Here is a 23,133-nt window from a genome sequence, read left to right on the forward strand (position 1 = left end):
CTGAATTTTCTTTTTGAAAAGCCCTAGGAAAGGGAAGCTGTGAAAGTAGAAGGCCGTAATACACGACTGGTGGGCTGAGTGCAGCTTGGTGGGCTGCAAGTCGAGAAGTCTGCTCTGGAATGACCACTGTTTACAATACTTTGGAAACATCTCCATTTTATGTCTTAAGGAAGTGGGATGAAATGGGCTTCAAGAGGGCTGTGACCTTTTCAGGAAGGAGTAGCTTATCTCTCTCGAATAGCTTGCTCCAAAGGGAACTGTTTACAGAAGCAACATCTTTATTGGGCTTTTAGCGAAATGTGAAAGAGACAAGGCAGATCAGACACCACATGGCTTGGTGGTATAGAGTGGGGTTTTTTTGTTTTTTGTTTTTAAGAGGGGAGATGGGGAGGGGAACAAGCCAAAGCCAAAGCATTGTAATTTTAGTGACAGCTTTAGAGCTGTGGTAATCTGCCCACCTTACAGCAGGCAGGGCTGTAAAATCACCAAGGAAGCAGCTGTTGGGAAGGAGCAAAATGCAGAGGCATGGAGTTTTCCATCTAGGCAGTGTAGAACCTGAACATGCTTCTTAATATCAAAAATGAAAGGCAGTGCAATGCGATGCAAGTGAGAAGTGTACAAAATATCGCTGCTTAGCATGCAGGAGGCCCGGGTTCAATCCCTGGCAGCATCTCCAGATAGAGCTGATAAAAATTCCTGCCTGAAGCCCCAGAGAGGCGCTGCCAGTGAGAAGAGACCAGAGATTCTCCACCTTGGCTCTCCAGATGTTATTGGACTTCAGCTCCCATAACCCCCAGCCCCAATGGCCTTTGGTTGGGGATTATGGGAGTTGAAGTCCAACAACATCAGGGGATCCAAGGTTGAGAATCCCTGGCCTAGGCAATACTGAGCTAGATAGACCAATAGCCGCCTACGGACATCACGGGAAACCTGACACAAGCCCACCTCAGGTTGGCCCTCGGTGATGTCTGAATTTTCGGAACCATGGTTCCTGGACCCAACCACAGTTTCCGTTCCTCACCCAAACCTTGGAACGAACCCTCGGTTTGAATTAAAGTAAATTCACCAAACTGAGGCTCCAGAGGCTCCAATGTGCCATTCAGTTTGGGCAAGCTACACAAACCAGAGTTAAGTGTTGGAAGCTCCTCCCTCTCTTCAACACAATTGGCTGCTGCATCTTTCCTTCGTGCATCAGAGGAAGCCCGCACAGCCAGTTCTGCCCCTTTGTAGGCTCCCAGACTGCAAATTATAATCAACTGGGAGCTCCCTGTGGGGGCTAGAGGTCAACTGCAAGTCCATTGAACCCACAGTTTGAAGGTGCTCAATAGTTGGCAACTTCTTATGTTCTTTCACATGTCAGTGCAGCAGGAAGTGTTTCCTTGGGCACCTCCACATTGGTCCTATTTTGAACTTAATAATAATAATAATAATAATAATAATAATAAGAAGAAGAAGAAGAAGAAGAAGAACCACAATCAATCTTTTTGAGAAGATTCAACCACTTTCCTTTTCAAAAACTCTTTGTGAGTGGCATGCCAAGTTATCTGATGTATTCATTATTTAAAATAATTTACAAGTTCCTTCAGGGAAAATGTCTTGGTATGCACATCACTGGCATTGTCAGTATTACATCTGAATATACAATTTGTGCTGCTACATCTGCAATTAATTATCAGACGCAGCTGATAAATGTAACCAATTCAGCTGCCCTGCATACAGTGAATTTCAAATAGTTAATTTATTATCAGTCTTGGTACTCATCTTGAGCTGTGTCATCCATATTGATGCCATGTGTGGGGACAACAAGAGAGTTGTGAGTTTGGCAGCCTTGATTCCTGTGAATGGGTCTATCTATGGTTTTGCCTAAAGTGTCACTCATTGATGAGGCCGTAACTCAGTGGTAGAGTATCTGCTTTGCATGCAGAAGCTCCCAGGTTCAAGCCTGGCATCTCTAGGTGGGGCTGAGAAAGACCGCTGCCTGAAACCTTGGAGAACCGCTGCCAGTCAGTGTAGACAGTACTGAGCTAGATGGACCAATGGTCTGACTTGGTATAAGACAGCTTCCTATGTTCCTATGTGTGAAAGTTAACAAGACAATACAAATGTTCCTTGGTAACTGGGAAACTCTTTCCAACCTTGGAATGAAGTATTCATCATAGTTTGGGATGTTGCTACCTCCTCAGAGAAAGAAAGAAACTATTTAGCACAAATTTAAATTTGAGTGTGTGTGTGTGTGAGAGAGAGAGAGAGAGAAAGAGAGAGCAAGCGAGCGAGCTCAGAATTTATAGCTGAAAACAGCTAAATATGGTGCAGCCATTGATTAGGTCCTTAAGGGGCGCAGCGGGGAAATGCTTGACTAACAAGCAGAAGGTTGTCGGTTTGAATCCTTGCTGGTACTATATCAGGCAGCAGCGATACAGGAAGATGCTGAAAGGCATCATCTCATACTGCGTGGGAGGAGGCAATGGTAAACCCCTCCTTTATTCTATCAAAGAAAACCACAGGGCTCTGTAGGCGCCAGGAGTCAAAATTGACTTGACAGCACACTTTACCTTTACATTGATTAGGGGCTACCCAAATTACTCTCTGGGAGTTTGATGCAGAATTAGTGGATTTGTTGCTTACTGAAGGAGTATTTGTTTGTTTCCACTCTGCCTTATTTCTGAATATACAAGCAGATCAGAGTGGAAGGAAACAGACACCCCTACAGCACACAGTATTCCCACTAATCCTGAATCAGTTCCTCTATTTTAATATTAATATTAAAAACCATTATAAGTCTCCAGAAAATAAAACAAATACACCATTAGTCCTCAGAGCTCTCTCATCTATAGGAAACGGAATTCAAGAGTGCTGCCCTTGGAACATCTTACTGCTCAGAGATGCAGGTGAAGCTTGCCAGGTTCATGCCTAGAAGCAACCACTGGGGGCTTGTAATGCTCACCTCAAAGAAGAGATGAGGATCACGGGCCCATGGATTCTTCTCTGGTGTGGATGAAATTCTGAGCTGAAGAAGAATGTTCCAGTTCCCGCTCCTTCCTCCCTTAACATCCAGGACAGCAGCAATAGCAATAGCATTCTGGCTGTGGGTAGGAGGGAGGAGGGAGGGAGAGAGTTTCCTCCCTGCCTTCTTGAGCATGCTGCTGGTGTGCCATTATAAATAGCATGGCCAGCAATTTTTGGGAAGGCTACATTTCCCAAGGTCCACTGATCATCCTGGCTGGATTGGAATGTTAGTGTACAGAAAAATTAATGTGATCAAACAATCAATTTACTATTTCAAAAAACTTTATATTATTTAGCCAATATTTGCTGAATTATTAATACCAAAGCAGGGCATTATTTCACTCATTTACAATAACAAATTGGCACCTGCCGTTCCAGATGTCATCCCAGCTAATAATCCATGCTTGATTACAAATGGGGATATGATGATTAATATCTTTTCCAAATGCTGTAAAGGATTCATCAAGAACGCCAGTCGTCCATCCTTTTAAAAAAATGGGCATTTGACATAGATGGAAGTCCAAGCCTTATACTTGGAATTAATAAAAGGCTCCTTGGCCAATGAGAAGTCTAGGGTGGCCAATTAGAGCCTAAGGTTAGTCCTAAATATGGCATAGGTTGCGCAGCAGACTTGCTCAATGAATTTTTTATAGTGGACCAGATTACTTTTTAAAAATGGGGGCGTGGCTGTCAATGCTCAGTGGCAGAGCACAGACTTTGCCTGCTCAAATTTCAGTCCCTGGTATCTGCAGTTAAAAGCATCTACTTTCCTAGAGGAGATGGGAAAGCCTGCCACTTACATCCTTGGAGAGCTGTTGCCTGTCACATAGCACTAAGCCAATGGTCTGACTCAGTATAAGGCAGCTTTATAGGTTCATATGGTCGTACCATCAGTGTACACAGGGCTCTTTGGAGTAACATAAAGGGGGAAAGACAGAATCCTGCTTCCAGCAGTTTTCGCTGCTGCCTCCAGCCCACGGCTTGAGAAGACTGCCTCATTGCAACTCATGGATGGGCTGGCAAGCACCCCTCAACAGGTGGCTCTCCCTCCGCCATTGATGAACCCACGGTAATTATTTGAAAGAAAGGCACTTTTCACAGTGGGTGGGTTCACATGACCATCTGTAGGTGCAGGGAATGCTTGGGGCTGCTCTGGGAGGATGGGGCTGCTCTGAGAAGAGTATTTGCCTGCTTGAATGCAGAAGGTCCCCTCCCTGGCAGCATCTCCAAGATAGGGCTGAGAGAGACTCCTGCCTGCAACCTTGGAGAAGCCGCTGCCAGTCTGTGTAGACAATGATGAGCTAGAAGGACCAATGATCTGACCCAGTATAAGGCAGTTTCCTATGTTCTATGTCCCATCAGACTTGACAGGCCTTTAGCTAGCTTTTTATATGGAGGAACTTGTGGGCACTGTGGATGAAGAAGGTTCCAGTTTCCCTCCCTGGCATCTTCAAGATAGGGCTGAGAGACTCCTGCCTGCAGCCTTGGAGAAGCTGCTGCCAGTCTGTGTAGTAGGAATGTGTGAAACGTTTTGGGTACAGAACTATCTGTACCTGAAACTGCCTGTTTTGAGTGATTCGTTGCCGAAACAAATCACCCTCTTGCCCTTCCGAAATGTTTTGGAGCCGAAACAAATCACCCCCGTTTCAGCTCCAAATAATTTGTAGTTTTGGCCCTCCATTTTGTGGCCGATAAAGTGCTTCTTCTTTCTCCTCCATTTTGACGTCTACTTGAATTTCCCGCCTTTTTGCCTCCCATTGACTTGAATGTAAAAAAATCTAAAATCACTTAGAAATCAGCCCGTTGCCCGATCCCTCTGCAATTTGGGTGGTGCCACCACCCATTAGGCACTACCACCCCACCCCACTCTTATGCGCCAGACCCCACTTTATGCCCCAAATCTGCCCCAAAGACAGTAAAACTTCAACAATTCACCAAAAATCAGCCCTTTGCCCAATTCCTCTGCAATTTGGGTGGCAGCCTCCACCCATTAGGCACTACCACCCCACCCCACCCCACTCTTTTGGCCCTGGGGCCCTTTTTGATCTGAATCAATTTGGATTCAGATTCAGATTAATTCAGATCCGAATTGAATCTGGGGTGATTAGGATGGGTCAGATTCGAACCCAAAAATGAAATGGGGGTGTTTCAATTCAGATCCGAATCGAAACACCAAAAACCCGAATTGCAAACCCCTACTGTGTAGACAGTACTGAGCTAGATGGACCAATGCTCTGACTCAGTAGAAGGCAGCTTCCTATGTTCTTAAGTATGTTCCTATGATATCTGAACCCACACATCTCTGGTTTCCAATCCTAGTTACCCATCATCAACTCCATTACTCTGATAGTATTGTCAAACCAACTTCAACTCCTGGTTTCAAGCGGGTGTAGAAACTTGGTCAAATCTAAGGTGGAAGTGGGTAACTGGAATTGGGAACCAGAGGTGGGTGGGTTCAGGAGCACCTCCCATTCCTCTTGTATCTACTTTATATTTCCCGTGTGAGCCCGCCTTTGCTTAGTCATAAATCAATATATATGAAAAGCATCCATATGTACAAAGAGCAGTTCCCCATGAGCTCACTTCTGTATATGTAGGATGGGCAGTGAATGAAGCAATCACTGGCTGGAAGTGGACAATGGGTAGCATGTCTGTGCCCCAGTGTCAGATGCACCCCCAATGCTGATACAACAGCCTCAGGTAGCGTGGCCAGCATCAGGGAGTGGGGCATGACCAGTCAAAACCCAACTTGGCACTACCCACTGACTAGGTTAAAAAAAAAAGGCCGCTCTCCTGGCAAGTTCTAAAGGATATTGGGCCACTTTCCCTGCCATCCCAGATTTCTGATTGGTGCTTTTTAAAGGTATAGTTGGTCCTTGCCATATGATAGTCTATTGCAGATGGCAATCTTTCCATGCGGCGATGTGAACTGTGGCAAGTTTTCGCTCATTAAATGGTAATTGGTATTCATGAGAGACACTCCTTTTTTCTGTTTACACCACTCACACTCATTTTAAATAATGAAATAGTCTGCTGTAGGTTTCTCTGAGGACATCTTATCTAGTTATTAATGATGAGAGCCCTTTCAAATACTGAGGACCTTTGCTTTGCCGCTTTAATTGATGTCTCTCAAAGTGATGGGCCCATGGCATCTTGGGTGACTCTTGGTGGGGCGGCGGTCTTAAAGTCACAACACACATTTTCGATGCAAGCCAGCCCCATTAATCACACAGGTATCAGTCGGCTTCAGAGGGGAGTTTTTTAATTAGAGATATTTAAGGTTGAGAGAAAATGCTTCCGCAACAGATAATAAGAACTGTCGGCACGGTAGATTGGTGACTATGTGATTAATATAGGATTTCAATAAAATATGCATGAAAAGAAATGGGAATTATTGCCAAACTAAATGCATGCGTGTGCTGGGGGGAAGCCCTCTTGTACACGGTTTGGAAATCATTTACATATTTCTGTCTGTTTATTAGCAAACAATGCATATTCGGCCTGTTCACAAGACGATGAATAAAGAGGAGACCTGTCCTACCCTAGTTTGGGAGCAGTGATCCTGGTAACAGGGATTCCCAGAGATTGTTGACTACAATTCCCATCATCCCCAGCTGCAATGGCCTTTGTCTGGAGATGATAGGAGTTGTAGTCAACAACATCTGGGTATTCCTAGGAACATAGGAAGCTGCCTTATATCAAGTCTGGCAGTGGCTTCTCCAAGGTTGCAGGCAGGAGTTTCTCTCAGTCCTATATTGGAGATGCTGCCAGGGAGGGAACTTGGGACCTTCTGCTCTTTCCAGTGCAGCCTCATCCCCTGAGGGGAATATCTTACAGTGATCACACATTTAGTCTCCCATTCACATGCAAACCAGGGCATAGGCTTCTTAGCAAAAGGGACAATTCATGCTTGCTACCACAAGACTAGCTCTCCTATCCTGTTACAAGGAACACTGTTTGGGAGCTGTGCACACCTCAGTTTTCTGCTCATGTGTGGGTTCAAAACCAGGTCGGAGGTGCTGGCAGTGATCATGTGCTAAGCAACAATGGTGGTGGTGGTAGTGGTGATGATGATGATTTATTCGATTTCTACACTGCCCTTCCAAAAATGGCTCAGGGCGGTTTACACAGAGGAATAATAAATAAATAAGATGGATCCCTGTCCCCAAAGGACTCACAATCTAAAAAGAAACTTAAGATAGACAGCAGCAACAGCCACTGGGGGTACTGCACTGGGGGTGGATAAGGCCAGTTACTCTCCCCCTGCTAGATAAAGAGAATCACCACGGTAAAAGGTGCCTCTTTGCCAAGTTATTGGGGGTAAAACAAGTTAGCTGGGGTAACTACTGGATCGGATGGCTTTCCGTCCTACTTCATTAAAGAGCTGGAGGGAGCCCTCCAGCTGAGCTGTTGCTTAGTAGATGATCACTGCTGGCATCTCCAACCTTGTGTTTAATTCCCACATGAGCAGAAAACGGGAGTGCACACACCTTCCAAACTAATCAGAACTCATTAGGATCGTGTGAACCATATTAAACATATACCCTACGCTTCCTTTAAATATCTCCAATTAGCTTACATATTTCATTTATTCTTAAATCACACTCTCATCCTGCCCTTCCTCCAAGAGAATCAGGGCAGTGTACAGGGCTTTCTTCCTCCCAATGTTATGCTTACAATAACCTTGTGGAGTAGGCTTGGCTAGGCTGGGAAATAGTGGCTTCCATGCTGTGGTGTGAAAGCCAGTGATTGGATTAAGGCCATGGACAGAGCTCCATGGGTAGAATGGACATTCAACACTCCAGCCAAATTAGCATAGTGGCTCCTTTATGCCTCCTAGGTAAGGCCCAACCAACATAGCTTAATCATTTTGATGATGATGATGATGATGTTGCTATTTACACACAGTCTACCAGATATTATTGACTGGATTTGGTACTTTAATTATTGGGCCCTTTCCAAGGGTCTAGGATAACTAAAGAAGAATTAAAGATATTGTTGTAGTACTTGTGCTGTCCTGAGTAGTGTGGCCTTCTATAGTTGATGTGTTGTAATTTTATCGATGCCCAAGGTGTCGAGATGGTGTTCAAGTTCTTTTGGTAGTGCACCAATGGCACCAACAACTATTGGCACCATTATTGTTTTCTTTTTCCAAAGCTGGTCAGTTTCAATCAGAAGGTCCATGTATTTAGTTATTTTCTCCAATTGTTTTTCATGGACTTGTCTATCCCCTGGGATTGCAATATCAGTGATCAGAACCCGATTCTTCTTGATGGACGTGAGAATCAGGTTTTAATAATTGATATTGCAATCTCAGGGGATAGACGAGTCAACAAAATACAATTGAAGAAAATAACTAAATACAAGGACCTTCAGATTGAAATTACTCTATTCCTTCTCCTCCTCCTCCTCCTCCTCCTCCTCCTCCTCCTCCTCCTCCTCCTCCTCCTCCTCCTCCTCCTCACTATAATCATCCCAGTAGTAATTGGCGCCCTAGGTGCAATTCCAAAACAACTTGAAGAGCACCTCAACACCATAGGGGCCACAGAAATCACCATTAGGCATTTACAAAAAGCAACTTTACTGGGAACAGCCCATATTTTGCAACAATATCTATAATAATAACAACAATACTGATAATAAAATTCAGCCATCCCAGGTCCTTGGGAAAGACTCGATGTCTGGATAAAACAAACCAGTCAATAACACCTGTCTGACTGTGTAAACAAGAAACAATAACAACAACAATAAATAATAATAATAATAATAATAATAATAATAATAATAATAATAATAATAATACTTCTCAACAGAAAGTTCTCAAAGTGGTTAACACAGCAAAAATAATGAGAAAATTGTTCCCTGTTCCCAAAGGGCTGACAATCTAAAAAGAGAATACAGAGAACACGGGGGGGGGGAGCGCTCTCTCTCTCTCTCTCTCTCTCTCTCTCTCTCTCTCTCTCTCTCTCTCTCTCACACACACACACACACACACACACACACACACACACAGAGAAAATGCTATTCTGGGCAGAATAGGGACAGTTTACTAAACAGTGTGCTGGAACACCCTAGTGAATCACGAAAGAACTGCTAAGAAAGAGAAAAACAGTGCCCTCCAGTTCTGGCACTGAATTTTAAGGAAGACATGGATAAACCAGAGTGGTTCAGGGGAGGGCAGCAAAACTGATGATTTTCTGGAAACCAAGTGAGACATCAAGCATCACATTCCTTTCATGTCCCCAAAATTTCCCCTAAAAATATTTGTTTTCTCCAGCTTGTTCTCAGGGAAATGATGTCAATTCATGATATACCCAAGCATTACAAGCAAGATGCATAAGTAGGCAAGGCACTCATCTCCAAACTGGGCAATTGTGATGTTTGACAACTTCACTAGTTCCAAGCAGGCACCATAAGTAGGAGATTAAGGCTAGTTAAAGCTTCAGTTATTTAAGCCCAGCCAGTGTTTCCTAAATGTACAACAATGGAAAGCTTATTCACACGTTATGTTCAGTGCTCACACAATCTAGCCCTATTCTGACATTATGTTGTACAGCTGTACAGATGGCAGTAAACACATACATGATTTTGTGTGAATGACTGTACCTGGGTTCATTTTAAAAGTGAATTTGTGTACAGGCCCATCAAATGCACGGTACAGATAGGATGTGTACTGGTGTACCTGTGTTCAACTTAATGGCTGCATTCACACGTAATACGAAACCAGAGGTCTCTTCACCTTCAGTTTCACAAACCATACAGTCAAATGCGGGCAACCACAGTTACAGCAAAACATGGGCCCATGGTTGCCCTCCCCAAACTCTAGTCATCACTTTCTGTTTTTTCTGTGTTTCACGGCTTCCACCTCTGGTTTGGCAGTACCAGCATTACATCCAAACACGGACACCGCTGTTAACCTCCTTTCAAGCCAGAATTGAGGGAAGAAGCTCCTCCCTCATTCTGGCTGCTATTGGCTGCGGGGACTGACCTTCATGGAAGAAGGAAGCCCACACCTCCATCTTCCCCACCTCTCTGCAGTCTTGCTGACTGCAGAGAGGATGCTCTCTAGTACGTCGAAATGCAGCAGGGGGAGTGCAGCAGGGGTGTGTAGAACTGCAAAATGCAGCAGGGGTGTGTAGCAGGGGTGTGTAGAAATGTGGGCCCATGGGACCCTTGATTCTACATTACACCTGGAGCTGGCCATGGTGTGGATAACTGTATCTGTGGACAGATCTGTTTCTTTGTACACTGTATATGTATTGTACAAGTGTTTATAGTAGCCCTATTCACACATTGTGCTCAGCACTCATACAAGCTGTGTACAGTGTACAGTGTACAGATCCACACACAGCTACAGTTATTCATACGTGATGCTGAACACAGATGCAGCAGTGCATGTCCTACCTGTACCATGCATTTGAGGGGCCTGATCCCAGGTTCACTTTTAACATAAATGCATGTACAGCCATGCCTACAAAAACATGTTCATGTGTACAGACATCTGAATGCGGGTACAACGTAATGAGGTTGTGAGAAGCACCAGAATAGCTCCCAATTCTGCAGCTCCTCCTCTGGGTAGTACTTCCTACCTTACTTGCCAGTCATGCGCTTGAGAGGTCTGTTGCCAGCTGGTCCTTCCAGGCTGCCGGCAGCCATCTTACCCATAGAGCTGGGGGGAAAGAGTGGCCTGGCAGCAGGGAGGTATCCTAGTGCACCGTGCTGCTTGCATGGTGCATTGTGGGATACCTGGCAGCCCGGCTCCCCACTGCCAGCTACCAATCACTGTTGGGCTGACTGCAGCACTGATTGTTAAGGTGTGCAGTGCAGCAGAGCCCAGGAACGGCATAGATCATGTGGGAGAAGGTAGGTATGCTCTGACCTTCCCCCAGCCCTCTCCTGCCCAAGCGCTGATGGTCATGTGAACGACCTTAATGGGTTAGGGCTAGAGATATATTTTTTTTCTGTGTTAAAAGTGAAGGCACACTTTGTTCTAATCTCCTAAAAAGTTCAGTTTTCTAGTATGTGGAAGTAAGAGCGACTGGCTCTCATAGAAGCCCATCCATGTGTTACTGATCGAAGAGTATCTCCCGATGACAAGGAGGCTGACCCAGAGCAGTGAGTTAAGCAAAAGCACAATAGGTAGCCCCCACTGTGAAAGGAGAACCCCCCTGCATCTCAGAATCAAGAATGATGGAATGATCCAATTGCACACAATGCAGAGGATGAGAATGGCCTGCTTTGGTGGAGGCTGATTGGAAAGAGTACAGGCTAGAGCAATTAATCATGCAGTGGCATATTGGACAGCCTCCTCTGTGCTTTGGGCTCATGGGAACCTCTAATTATTCCAGTAATGTATAGAATCATAGAATGTTGGAGCTGAAAGGGACCTTGGAGGCCTTCTATCCAACCCCCTGCTCAGTACAGGAGTCTGCTAAAGCATCTCTTCTACTACTACTACTACTACTACTACTACTACTACTACTGAGAATATTTATATACTGCTCTTCAACCAAAGTTCTCAAAGTGGTTTATGTAGAAAAATGCATAATACATAAATAAGATGGTGCCCTGTCCCCAAAGGGCTCACAATATAAAAAGAAACATAAGCTAGACACCACCACAGCCACTGGAGGGATGCTGTGTTGGGGTTGGATAGGGTCAGTTGCTCTCCCCCTGCTAAATATAAGAGAATCGCCACTTTAAAAGGTGCCTCTTTGCTCAGTGAGCAGGGGAGTACTGACAGATGACTGCCCAGCCTCTATTTGAAAAACCTGAAAAAGTGCCTACCAACCGTGTGGCAGACTCCTCCACTGTTTAACAGCAGTTACAGTCAGGAAATCCTTCCTAATGTCTAGCAGAAACCTACTTCCTTGTAATTTCAGTCTGTTGGCTCTAGTCCTGCTCTCAGGTGCAATAGTGAAGAAATCCACTCCATCTTCTATGGGGCAACCCTTTAATCATGATGAGCAACAAATGATCTGTGCACTCAGGGTGGCCCAAGTGAGAAGCACTCAGGCTTCTGTGCACCTTTTTCAGGGTATCAAATGCCATCCCCCTTGTTTGCCACCCTCTTCCCCCACTTTTAAAGTGGCAACAGTGATAATTGGTACTTGATTTTATGCACACATGGACAGAAACTCACTCTTCTCCACCTCCTTCTATGCAGTGGTGACAGCAGTCATTGTAGGCTATTTGCACCCATTTCCTTCCTCTTGTACTGCTGGGCTGATTATGAAAAGGGGGAGGAGTGTAATTCATAATCAGCCCAGCTGTGCATGAAGGAGGATGAGGTGGCAGTGGCAAAGAGGAGGAGGACATCAGGAGGAGAAAGAGGAGGTGGTGGTGAAGAAGAGTTGCTTCTTCTTCAGAGAGTACCAGAAGAAGGTGGAGGAAGGCAGCAGGGGCATCTTGCTGCCTCATCTTGCCTTATAGAAGGACTGTCCCTTTGTTCATCCTCATTTCCTTCAGGTTACCTGCAAATGTCTCTGTAGAATCCAAGGGAAAGAGTTGTGCTATGCAAGGCTAAGGCAGTGGAGTTGAATCAGGAATATTCAACTCCACCTTTACTCCAGGATTGGAATACAAGTAATTAAAGCCCCATTCATAAGCTGGCCTGGATCAAGGAATTGATTAACCAAAAACACCACAGTATGGATGTGCAAACAGTTCAAGGTGGTTCTGGTTCTATGTTGAACCTGTTCAGTTTGACAGTTCTGGGGTAGAACTGAACCACCCCCAGTTTGGACCGAACCCGGACTGACCCTGCCCTCCCCCCATGGTTTGGGGGGGGGAGTTCATGATTTTTTAAAAAAACCTTTAGCTCCTTCAGGGGGCTTCCTCTAGGCCGCAGGGGTGTGTGTGACCGTGAAGGTTCCCCCTCCACCCACCGGCCTCCCTCATCACTCCCACGGCCTGTTCGGGCCTCCATAGACTCGCGCGGTGACCATTTTGCCCACTGCCACGCATGTGCAAATGACCTCTGCAAGGCCTGGCATGGCCTTTAAAAAAATGGCCCCCGTGCATGCTCAACTGGCTTCTGCGAGGCCCTGGGCCATGCCAGGTCTCATAGAGGCCATTTGCGCATGCGTGGTGTCAGGCAAAATGGCCACTGCATGAGTCTACGGAGGCCCAAATGGGCTGCGGCAGTGATGAGCAAAGCCAACAGGGGAGGGGGAGCCTTTGCCGACCCCCCCCCAGCCTAGAAGAAGCCCCCCAAAGGGGCTAAAGGTATTTTTTTTTTAAATTAAAACAATTCACGAACCCCACCGGACCGGACTGAACCAGAAGGGGGGTTTGAGGGGGTGCAGAACCAAACAGGTCCGGTCAGTCCAGCTCGGAATTGAACCAAACCGGGCCTGCCGGTTCCGTGCACATCCCTACACCACAGTTGCCACAGGATGTGGTGATGGCCACTAGCTTGGATGGCTTTAAAAAGAAGCTTAGCCCCCTCCCCCATTATAAAAGCACACACTGGGAGGGTGCCATGGAAGATGTCATGATATGTGTGCTCCCATCATGTCCCTGTAGAATCCAGAAGAAGGAGTTGTGACACACAAGGACCAGGCCATGAAGCAGAATCAGGAATATTAATAGTTTGATGAAATAGATACAAAGAGAGGCAAGTGCAGTCTTCTTTTCTGTGCTCTTGCTGCTGGCTGGTTGTTAGCCCTGCCTCTACTCCAGGATTGGAATAAAAGTACCTAAAGTAGCATTCAAAAGCTGGACTGGATCAATGAATGGATTAACCAAAAACACCACAGTCTCCCTTAACCAGGATAGCCTAGAGAAATTACACTGGGGATCAGCATTGCACCAACAGCAATAGGCTGAACTACTACTACAACTAGCCAGCATTTAAGTGCGCAAAGTGCTTCACATGAAGTACATTGGTGTAATATTTATAACAATCCTGAGAGTAAGTATTACTATTCCCATATTACAGATGATGCTGAGACAGCATGTCTTGTCTAACGCAATGGCAGAGACGAGATCTGAATTAGATTATTCCTGAGTCAGTCTCTTAACTTCTGAATTCACTGTACATGGAGTCCTGCACCTCAACTCTTCGCAGGTTTATAGTCTTTTCTGAGGTAGCAATGTCTGTAGCCTCAGAAAAGACTATAAATCCCAGGTGTGGCTGCCACTGGAGGGCCAAAGTTCTGCAACCCTTGTCTTTATGGACTGGGATAGACATTGCAGTTTTTCAGACAGAGGTTTTTCCCTGACCTACTCAGAAATGTCACAGATTGAACCTGGGACCTTCCACAGGCAAATTATATACTTCATGGACTGAGTCCCTTACTATACCTATATGTGATAGCCATGTATGATACAGTATAACCATATGGATGTGCATATTTTAAAGAAAAGTTATCTTGTGTGAAAATGGACTAAGTCTATGGTATTTTTGTATTTCTTGTGCAGCCTGATCCTAAAACATGAAAGTCCCACTGGCTGACATACTGCACAACATTCCATATGTGTTTTAACAAAATTTGCTTGCAATTGCGCTCTTGCACAAATGCATGAAATTGCACAAAGTTGCACAATGGAAGGCGATTGACAATAATGGTTGTTCACTGCACAACTGCGTTTGCACAATTGTGCTGGCAGAAGATCACTCTTGTGCAACGGTGTGCATGTTTCATTAAAACACACACGGAACATGGTTCAGTACGTCAGCCAGTGCATTAAATGGGACTTACTCCTAAAACTAAGAGTAAGAGAGCCAGTGTGGTGTAGCGGTTAGAGTGCTGGAGTAGTACCGGGGAGACCCGAGTTCAAATCCCCATTCAGCCATGAAACTAGCTGGGTGACTCTGGGCCAGTCACTTCTCTCTCAGCCTAACCGACTTCACAGGGATGTTGTGAAAGAGAAACTCAAGTATGTAGTACACTGCTCTAGGCTCATTGGAGGAAGAGAGGGAAATAAATGTAAATAAATAAATAAATAAATAAATAAATAATAAGTAGAAGCACATTGGATCGCAGTATTTCTATTTCTAATTTTATATTGTATGGCATGCTTTGACTCTCCTTCGTTCCTTCCAAGTATCTGAAATAGCATGTGGAAATGCTATTTAAAGACATTTTTTTCTATTCTCATTTTAAAAAAGGGAATACTCTATTACATTTAGTAACAAGACCATCTGAAATGTCAGACTCATCACTGCGGCATTCTAATTAAGTCCAGAGCTTATTAGGCTACGTTTTGTCAGCTTGTAGATAAGGGTAAAGCTATTCATAGGCCTCCTTGCCGGCAAACACTTGAAAAATGATATTTCCCTAACCTACCAGCTGCTGAAGCAGCCACTAACTTCATCATCAAGTCAAGTTTCACACCGTTCTCCTTATTAAATTCACATTGCCGACAGTTTTAAAATCTGGAGTTTTCATCATTTTGCGTGCAAACAAAAGAGACTCGGAAGGAAAGCTTGAAAAGGAGTCTAAAGATGACTGTCTGCTCTGTACAACTGCGACAAATGAAAGTTATTACATTGCTGATAAGTCATTTCTCCTTCCCATGAAAAGCACATCTCCTTCCCACCACAACACTAACCCTTCTGAAGTGGATGAAATTCAGAAATCAGCTTCTCCTCTGGAAAATGGAAATGTCACAATTATACATAAAGGAAAAAGGAAAGGTTGTGTCGTCAAATCGGTGTCGACTCCTGGCGACCAAAGAGCCATGTGGTTTTCTTGATAGAATACCGGAGGGGTTTATCATTGCCTTCTCCTGCACAGTATGAGATGATGTCTTCCAGCACCTTCCTATATTGCTGCTGCCCGATATAGGAGTTTCCCATATTCTGGGAAACACACCAGTGGGGATTCAAACCAACAGACTCCTGCTCTCTAGGCAGGTTGCTTCCTTCCTGGGAGATTATCTATCTATCTATCTATCTATCTATCTATCTATCTATCTATCTATCTATCTATCTATCTATCTGATAGATATATGAGGAAAGAGATCAGATAATTGCTGCCATGTATATGTATGTGTATATATGTGTGTGTGTGTGTACACATCCCTCAGCATCCCTTCCCGCGCCTATCGTGCTTTCATTTCGCGCCGACTCTTTCGCAATCCATCTTTTGGGCTGTGTCAAGCAGGTGCACAATTGTATTTGTAATTCCACCACCCATTAATCACTGCTGGGTGACCTGGACCAATCCTGATTAACTACAACTTCTTTTGGCTTCAGTTCTAGTTTGCTAGGGCTGTGCAAACAGTTTACTTTTCTCCTAGCACGGGTTCTTGGCAAGCTCCGGCAGATGGTTTCTTACATTTTTGTCTGCCCAGCTGTTACTGTTGCATCCCCCCCCCCACCGCCACTGGCTCTGATCCAAAGCCAGAGGGAAGGGCCAGGTCACCCAGAGGCAGAACGCATGCTTTGCATGCAGGTTCTAGGTTCAACCCCTGGCCTCCATCAGGCCAAAGGATACCCGGTCATGTGGGGTGGGGAGGAAAGATATCAGAGAATGACTGCCAGTCAAATTAGATCGTTGATGCACAAATGGTCTTTCTCAGCATATGACAGCCTTGTTGTCCACACTGTTGCTTTGGGGAGGTGGATCTTCCTTGATTGCAAAGGTGGAAGTCAATCATCAGCATACCTAGGATTTAAAAAACCCTTTGCCTGAAAGCTCCCTCCAAAGAGCAAGGAAGTTTTTGTTTTTTGAAAAAGAAAGTTAAAAATCTGCTCCATGCATGGATAGGAACATAGGAAGCTGCCATATACTGAATCAGACATCTAGCTCAGTATTGTCTACACAGACTGGCAGTGCCTTCTCCAAGGATGCAGACAGGAATCTCTCTCAGCCCTATCTTGGAGAGGCCAAGGAGGGAACTTGGAATCTAGATGCTCTTCCCAGAACGGCTCCATCCCCTAAGGGGGAATATCTTACAGGGCTCACACATGTAGTTCCCCATTCATATGCAAGCAGGGCGGACCCTACTTAGCCAAGGGGCCAAGTCATGCTTGCTACCACAAGACCAGCTCTCCTCCCTATACCGTTGCACACAATTTTGGATCAGGGCCAAGAGCCCCATAAAAGCACAAGCAGACAGCAGCTTTTCAGTCTGGCAGAGCTGAATCAGGAGCCCAGGTAGCGTCCCATGAAAACGCAGGTTGATTAAGTCCCAAAACACTTTGAGTGCTACTGTGTGGTTGATGTGGGGGATGTGCAGTGGTCCACACAAGAGCGTGAATCTCCACAAGCCAAATTTGAAGGATACAGAAAGCTGACTTATACTAGGCTCGTTCTCATGATTATGAGCATAGAAGCCCCCTACCTGTCTGCGTCTGGGAGCTGTGTGCACTCTTGTTTTCTGCTTGTGTGTGAGATAGAGGTGCGGGCAGTGATCATGCACTAAGTAGCAGCTCAGACCAAGGGCTTGTCCTCCTAGCTCCTTCAAGAACAGGCTAGAGCAGTTGCATAGGACAGAGCCAGGAGCATTGGGAGCTTGGTTGGGGTCGGGGGATAAAGTCTAACCAGTGGCTCTCCCACCACCTGGGTGTTCCTTCGCACATGCAAAGCGCATGCGTGCCCTAAGTCATGCTCCCTGAGTCTCATGTCAGACACATGGAGGATGGGGCCAGTGCCAGGAATGGGGCTGTCACAGCCCCGGGAGATTTTCATTTCCCCTGTCAGCAATTGGTGGAATGGCTGGAAGGGAGCTCCTTTCTAAAAAGGAGGCATCAGACACAGGAGAAGGGACAATGCCTGGTGGTGGTGGTGAGTCCAGAGTTGAAATGTTGACTGGAGAGGAGAGGGGCGTGTCTCACGCTCTCCCACTGGCATGCGGGAGGGAGCAAGGGGGCACCCTGGCTGGGAGAGAGGGGGAAACCTGGGGGGTCCCAAGACCCTTGGGGCCTGGGGACAATTGTCCCCCCCTTGCTCAGCGGTTGCTAAGCCCCTGGATGGAGCCCTCTGACCCAGCTGCTGTTTAACGGAGGATCACTGTCGACACACCTGACCTTGTTTATAAGTGACACATGAGTAGAAAACAGGAGCACGTACAATTCCCACACCTGGGTAGGAGTCTTCTTCTAGCCTATTCGTAATTGTGAGAATGGGTCCCCTGAGTCAGTCCATTGGCCCTAGGGGCAGTGTTCCCTGTAACAGGAATTCCCAGGTATTGTTGACTGCAACTACCATCACCCCCAGACAAAGGCCATTGCTGCTGGGGATGATGGGAGTTGTAATCAACATCTGGGAATCCCTGTTACAGGGAACGCTGCTCAGGGGCCACTCTCGAACAACTAGTTTGGGGCAGCAAAGGGTGGGAAAGGAAGTTATTAGGGGAGTAAGGATTTTGCGATACATTAAATACTCATAGAGGCAAGGTAATTAGTGTTGCTGGTTTATTTACCTTACTAATGAAGCTTCCTTGACATTTTCAAACTTATTCAGTAAATGGGCCAGGCTCCCCTTAGAAAGTATTGTCTTATGAATTAGGCTAAATCTTCCAGTCTGCCTTCCAGGCTAGTTTCCTTTTCTTGTCCAAGACCAAGTGGCAGGAAAGACTGGGGTGGGGAGAGAGGTCAGTAGCAGGCCTGCCAGAATCTGAAAGGAAGATACCCCTGCAAGGCCTGCGAAAACGGTCTCACACAGCCCAGTTCCTGGCCAGGAAGGAAGCTAGTAGGTTTAGCCTTGCTCCTGGGAAGCTGGAGAAGTCACATAACTACCTGGCTTCTGCTGCTTGTTGTGGGGTAGAGGGGAGAGTAAATGAAGCTTCTTTAAACAATGGAGGCCTTTCAAAATAATTAATACAAGCTATAGGCCCATAATGGCTGTATTGTCTTATACTTGGCTATAAAGTTCCAGTTTGGTGAATGAGGGTAGGGATGTGCGAACTGGCTTGAGGTTGAGCCCATTTGATGTCAAACTGGTCTGGCTTGAAGGCTCACCCTTGAGCTTTACCAGGCCTGGTTCAGCTTGACCTTGAGCCAACCACCCTGGCAGCTAGGAGGTTCTAATGTGCTTTAAAAAATTTTTTTTAGAGTGACTCACCGGCGAGTCTAGCACCTGGGGGGGGGAGGGTTCTGGTGTGGCCGTGTGTGTGGGTGTCTCTGCAGTCTCCCTCTCCCCCTCCTTCTCACCGGCCTCCCCTCAGTTCTCTAAGGGCCGTTCTGACCCTATCTTTGGTGGAGGTGGCCATTTTGGAGGATGCCGTACATGCGCCCTGGCCATTTGCATTTCTGGGTCATGACCCAGGCCATGCAAATGGCCAGGGCACATGCTCAGTGGCCTCCAAAATGGCCACCGCCACCAGAGAAAGGGCTGGAATGGCTCAAAAATGGACTGAAACAGCTCTTAGAGGACCGGGGGAGGCCAGTGAGGAGTGAGGGAGACTGAGGAGACCTCCCTATGGCTTCTCCAGGACCCCCCAAGGCCACCAGACCCACCAGTGAGTCATTCTAAACAAACAAACAATGTTAATGTTAACCCCCCCCCCGAACTGGCTCAAATTCAAGCTGAGCCAGGGTGGGTGGGGGTTGTTTGGTGGAACAAAACCAGACATGCCTGGTTCTGTTTGAATCCGGTTTGGACTCGAACCGAACAGGGCAAACCAGTTTTGTGCATGCCCCTAGATGAGTGTCCAAAAGGGGGAGCAGGAAATATTTTGTGGGGAGCACACACTACCCATTGCTGCTCCTGGAGTCATTCTTGATTGGTCCATCTAGCTCAGTTTTGGCTGCACTGACTAGCAGTGGCTTCTCCAAGGTTTTAGGCAGTATTAATACGGGGCATTAAGCGGACAGTTCACATAGTGTTGGCTCCTCTCTGCAATCCCTGGCAGATCATTTTCCTGTGCGTTCCCACCAGCTAGTTCTACGTTTTTCCTCTGACCAATCCTCACAGAGGAGGAGGTGAGAGAGCTTTTGTTTTGTTTTGTTAGTTTGACAGCATTGCGGAAGAACAGTATGACGAGTTGCCAAGGGATCAAACAGCAGAATGCTTAACCGAAGCCTGCCGTATCTGACCCAAATCTTTGCTGATTTTTAGAATGAACTTGCCTTTGTGAGTGAATGGCTTCATCACCTCATGTCCCCCCTCCCCACACCCCAGAGGCAGGGAACTTTAAAGTAGAAATCATTACATTTTCTGTCATGAAGAAAAATTCAGGTGAATCCACTCCCCCACCCCCCAAAAAGGGGCTCAGGTTACATCAGGCTGTAGTTTTCATTCTGCATATCTAAAACCTATGATAAGACCCACATTTTGCAGTTTGTGCTTGCATTTAACTAAAGAATTTCTCCCTTTCCCTCCTCTGAACTCCCTCCACAGAATTTCACCAATCTACTCACAGCCCCCACCACCAGCACTTGCAATTGCAAACACTCAGAGCAGACCATACCCAACAGTTGTCAAACTCTCCTTCATCGAGTTTTGAAAAATGCCAAGTTTTGAAAAATGTCACCCCACACATCAGGGGAAAGTGTCAGGACATAACAGGCTTTTCTAAGAAGCTGCTGGAAATAGAGGATTATTTTAAGTTGGACATAAATCGGGCTAAGCCAGAATGTGAAGCCTTGATTTGAGGGAAAATAGAGTTCTGTCTGTACTGGTCCCTGATAGACTGAAGGGACTTCAAAAAGTAAAGGCAGCTGATACGTGGATTCACACTCTCTATCCCGAAGCAGATTCGAACCAAAAGCCATGTGTGTAGAGCCTCCTGGAGATACTGCCAGGGATTGAACCAGGGACCTTCTACATGCAAAGCAGACACTCTACCACTGAGCTACAGCCCCATCTTCCTCATATGGAGCTGCCTATCCCTCTCATATGGAGCTGCCCTCCTCTATGTGATCCTGCTTTTGGAGGCAAAGTAGACAACAACTGGGGGATAGGACCTCTTCTGTTGTGATGCCTGGCTGTGCAACACCCTCCCCAGAGAAGTTCTGTGGCACCAACCTTTTTCATTTTAGGCATAAAGTTAAAACAATTATGTTAACCTGTGCTTTTAATAAACAGCCATTATGATGATCTCTATAACTGCTATTGCATTTTGATTGCTATTGGATTTTATTGTTCCTTGACTGGATTTATGCAGCATTCTGTGGTTTTGCTTCATTAATTATGTTGCATTAATTAAAACATTTCATTCCCCCACCCTGCTTTTAATGAACAGCTGGAATGATGATTTTTAAAAAATCACTGAATTGTGAATGCTATAATATTTTATTGTTGTTTTACTCCAGTTTTATGCATGTTCTGTAGTTTTGATCGCTGTTTTAATTGTTTATTGTCCCATGTGTTGTATTTTATGATGTTTTATTGTTTTAATATCAAAGCCACCTTGTGAAGTTCTAAACTTTAAAGGTGGGGTGCAAATAGCTGGAAGGAAGGACGGAAGGATGGAAGGACGGAAGGAAGGAAGGAAGGAATTTTGGCCCCTTGAAGAGGTAAGGTGTTATGACCGAAATGCCATGACCGAAAGCCAGTAGGAGAGTCATTGGATCTGTCTTCCCTCCTTCCCTTTCCCATTCCTCACATCCTTCTTCAATGAAGCTTAGTAGTATTGATACAAGGAAGAGAGATCACTGTAACAAAACAGCAATGGTAACTCAAAGATCCCCAGAACTTGAGGCACATCTTTAATGAAGGACTTCCTGTTTCTGGGGACCATCTTCCTGCTACTGTTGTTCCTAGCAAAGATGGCTCAAAGTAGCCAAAAATGTAGAGAGCGCAGCCTTGGTAGTGCCTGTTGTTGTGTAGTACCTTATTGTAGTGGCATAGTGACATTGGTGAAGCCTGTGTCCAAATCTTTTGACCATGCCGCCGCCACCACTGCTGCTGCAGTCCCCTGTCCACCCCCTGCCACTAGCTCCCACTCACCTGCTACTGCCTCAGCCCCCTTATCTGCCCCCCCCCCATTTGCCACTGGCCTCTGTGGACTGGACATACTATAATGGCATCACCACCCCACACCTCTTTGTGCCAGATGGTGACATCCTTATACCATGTCTGGGTCACGGAGGCTTACAGAAGCCCTGTCCCACCTGCCCTGCTGTGGGGCAGTGTGGGTGGGTAGGCCTGAGGTGGTGGAAGGCGGCAAATGGCAGAACAGCCCCATTCGGGAGTTAGCTCGGCCAGCACTGCATTTGCCGCGTGGCCAAGGCAGGGAGAGTCGCTTTGGCCGCGCTGCGAATGCCACTCCCAAACGGGGGTGTGTGTGCCAATTTCACTCAATTTCACTCCCGAATGGGGCCGTGCAGCCCTGTCTGGGATTGAAGCCCCACCCCCTGCAGCTGATGTGTGAAGCAGGGGGCGTGGCTAAATGCACCCTGTATCATACATCAAATGCAGGGGGCAGGGCGGCGGCAGGGGGGGGAGTGTGGCGGCGGCAGAGCCCTGGCCACCACTTGGCTTCCCTCCATGCCTGGTCCTGTCCGGCTGTTCCTCTCCACAGCCCAATTCACACATTATGTTAAACATTCCTACCACCTGTGTACAGTGCACACAGGTACAGATCTGTATGCCGGTACAGTTATTCACATGTGATGCTGAACGAAGGGTGAGCAGTACACCCTTCGTATCTGTACCAAGAATTTGAGGGCCCTGTACCCCAGGTTCACTTGTAAAATGAATGCAGACACAGTTATTTTCACGAAAACATGCCAGTCTACAGAAAATTGAATAGAGGTACAACCATTACTGGCACTGCTCCGGGGGGAGGGGGAGGTGAGGGTGGGTGAGTACAACAGCAGCAAACCTATCCACAGTCAGTACCAGTATGCTCTACAGAACTGTGTCAGCTGTCCCAGAATCCCACAGTGAGGTTGCCCTGCGCCCACTGTTCATTTGGCCTCCATTACCCAAGACTACACATCACCTGATATGTTTCCAGGAGAAATACAAAGTGCTGGTTATTACCTTTAAAGCTCTGAACGGCTTAGATCTGGGCTACCTTAGAGAGCGCCTTCTTTGGTATGATCCCCATTGCTTGTTGAGGTCATCTGGAGAGGTCCGTCTCCAGTTACACCGGTATGTCTGGTGGCGACTCAGAACTGGGCTTTTTCTGTAGCTGCTCCTGGTCTATAGAATGCGCTCCCGGCAGATATCCGCAGTTCAGGCTCACTGTTGACCTTTAAGAGAGCCCTAAAAACTTGTTTGACCT

This window comes from Hemicordylus capensis, chromosome 4 (genome assembly GCF_027244095.1).
Source record: "Hemicordylus capensis ecotype Gifberg chromosome 4, rHemCap1.1.pri, whole genome shotgun sequence".
NCBI lineage: Eukaryota > Metazoa > Chordata > Lepidosauria > Squamata > Cordylidae > Hemicordylus > Hemicordylus capensis.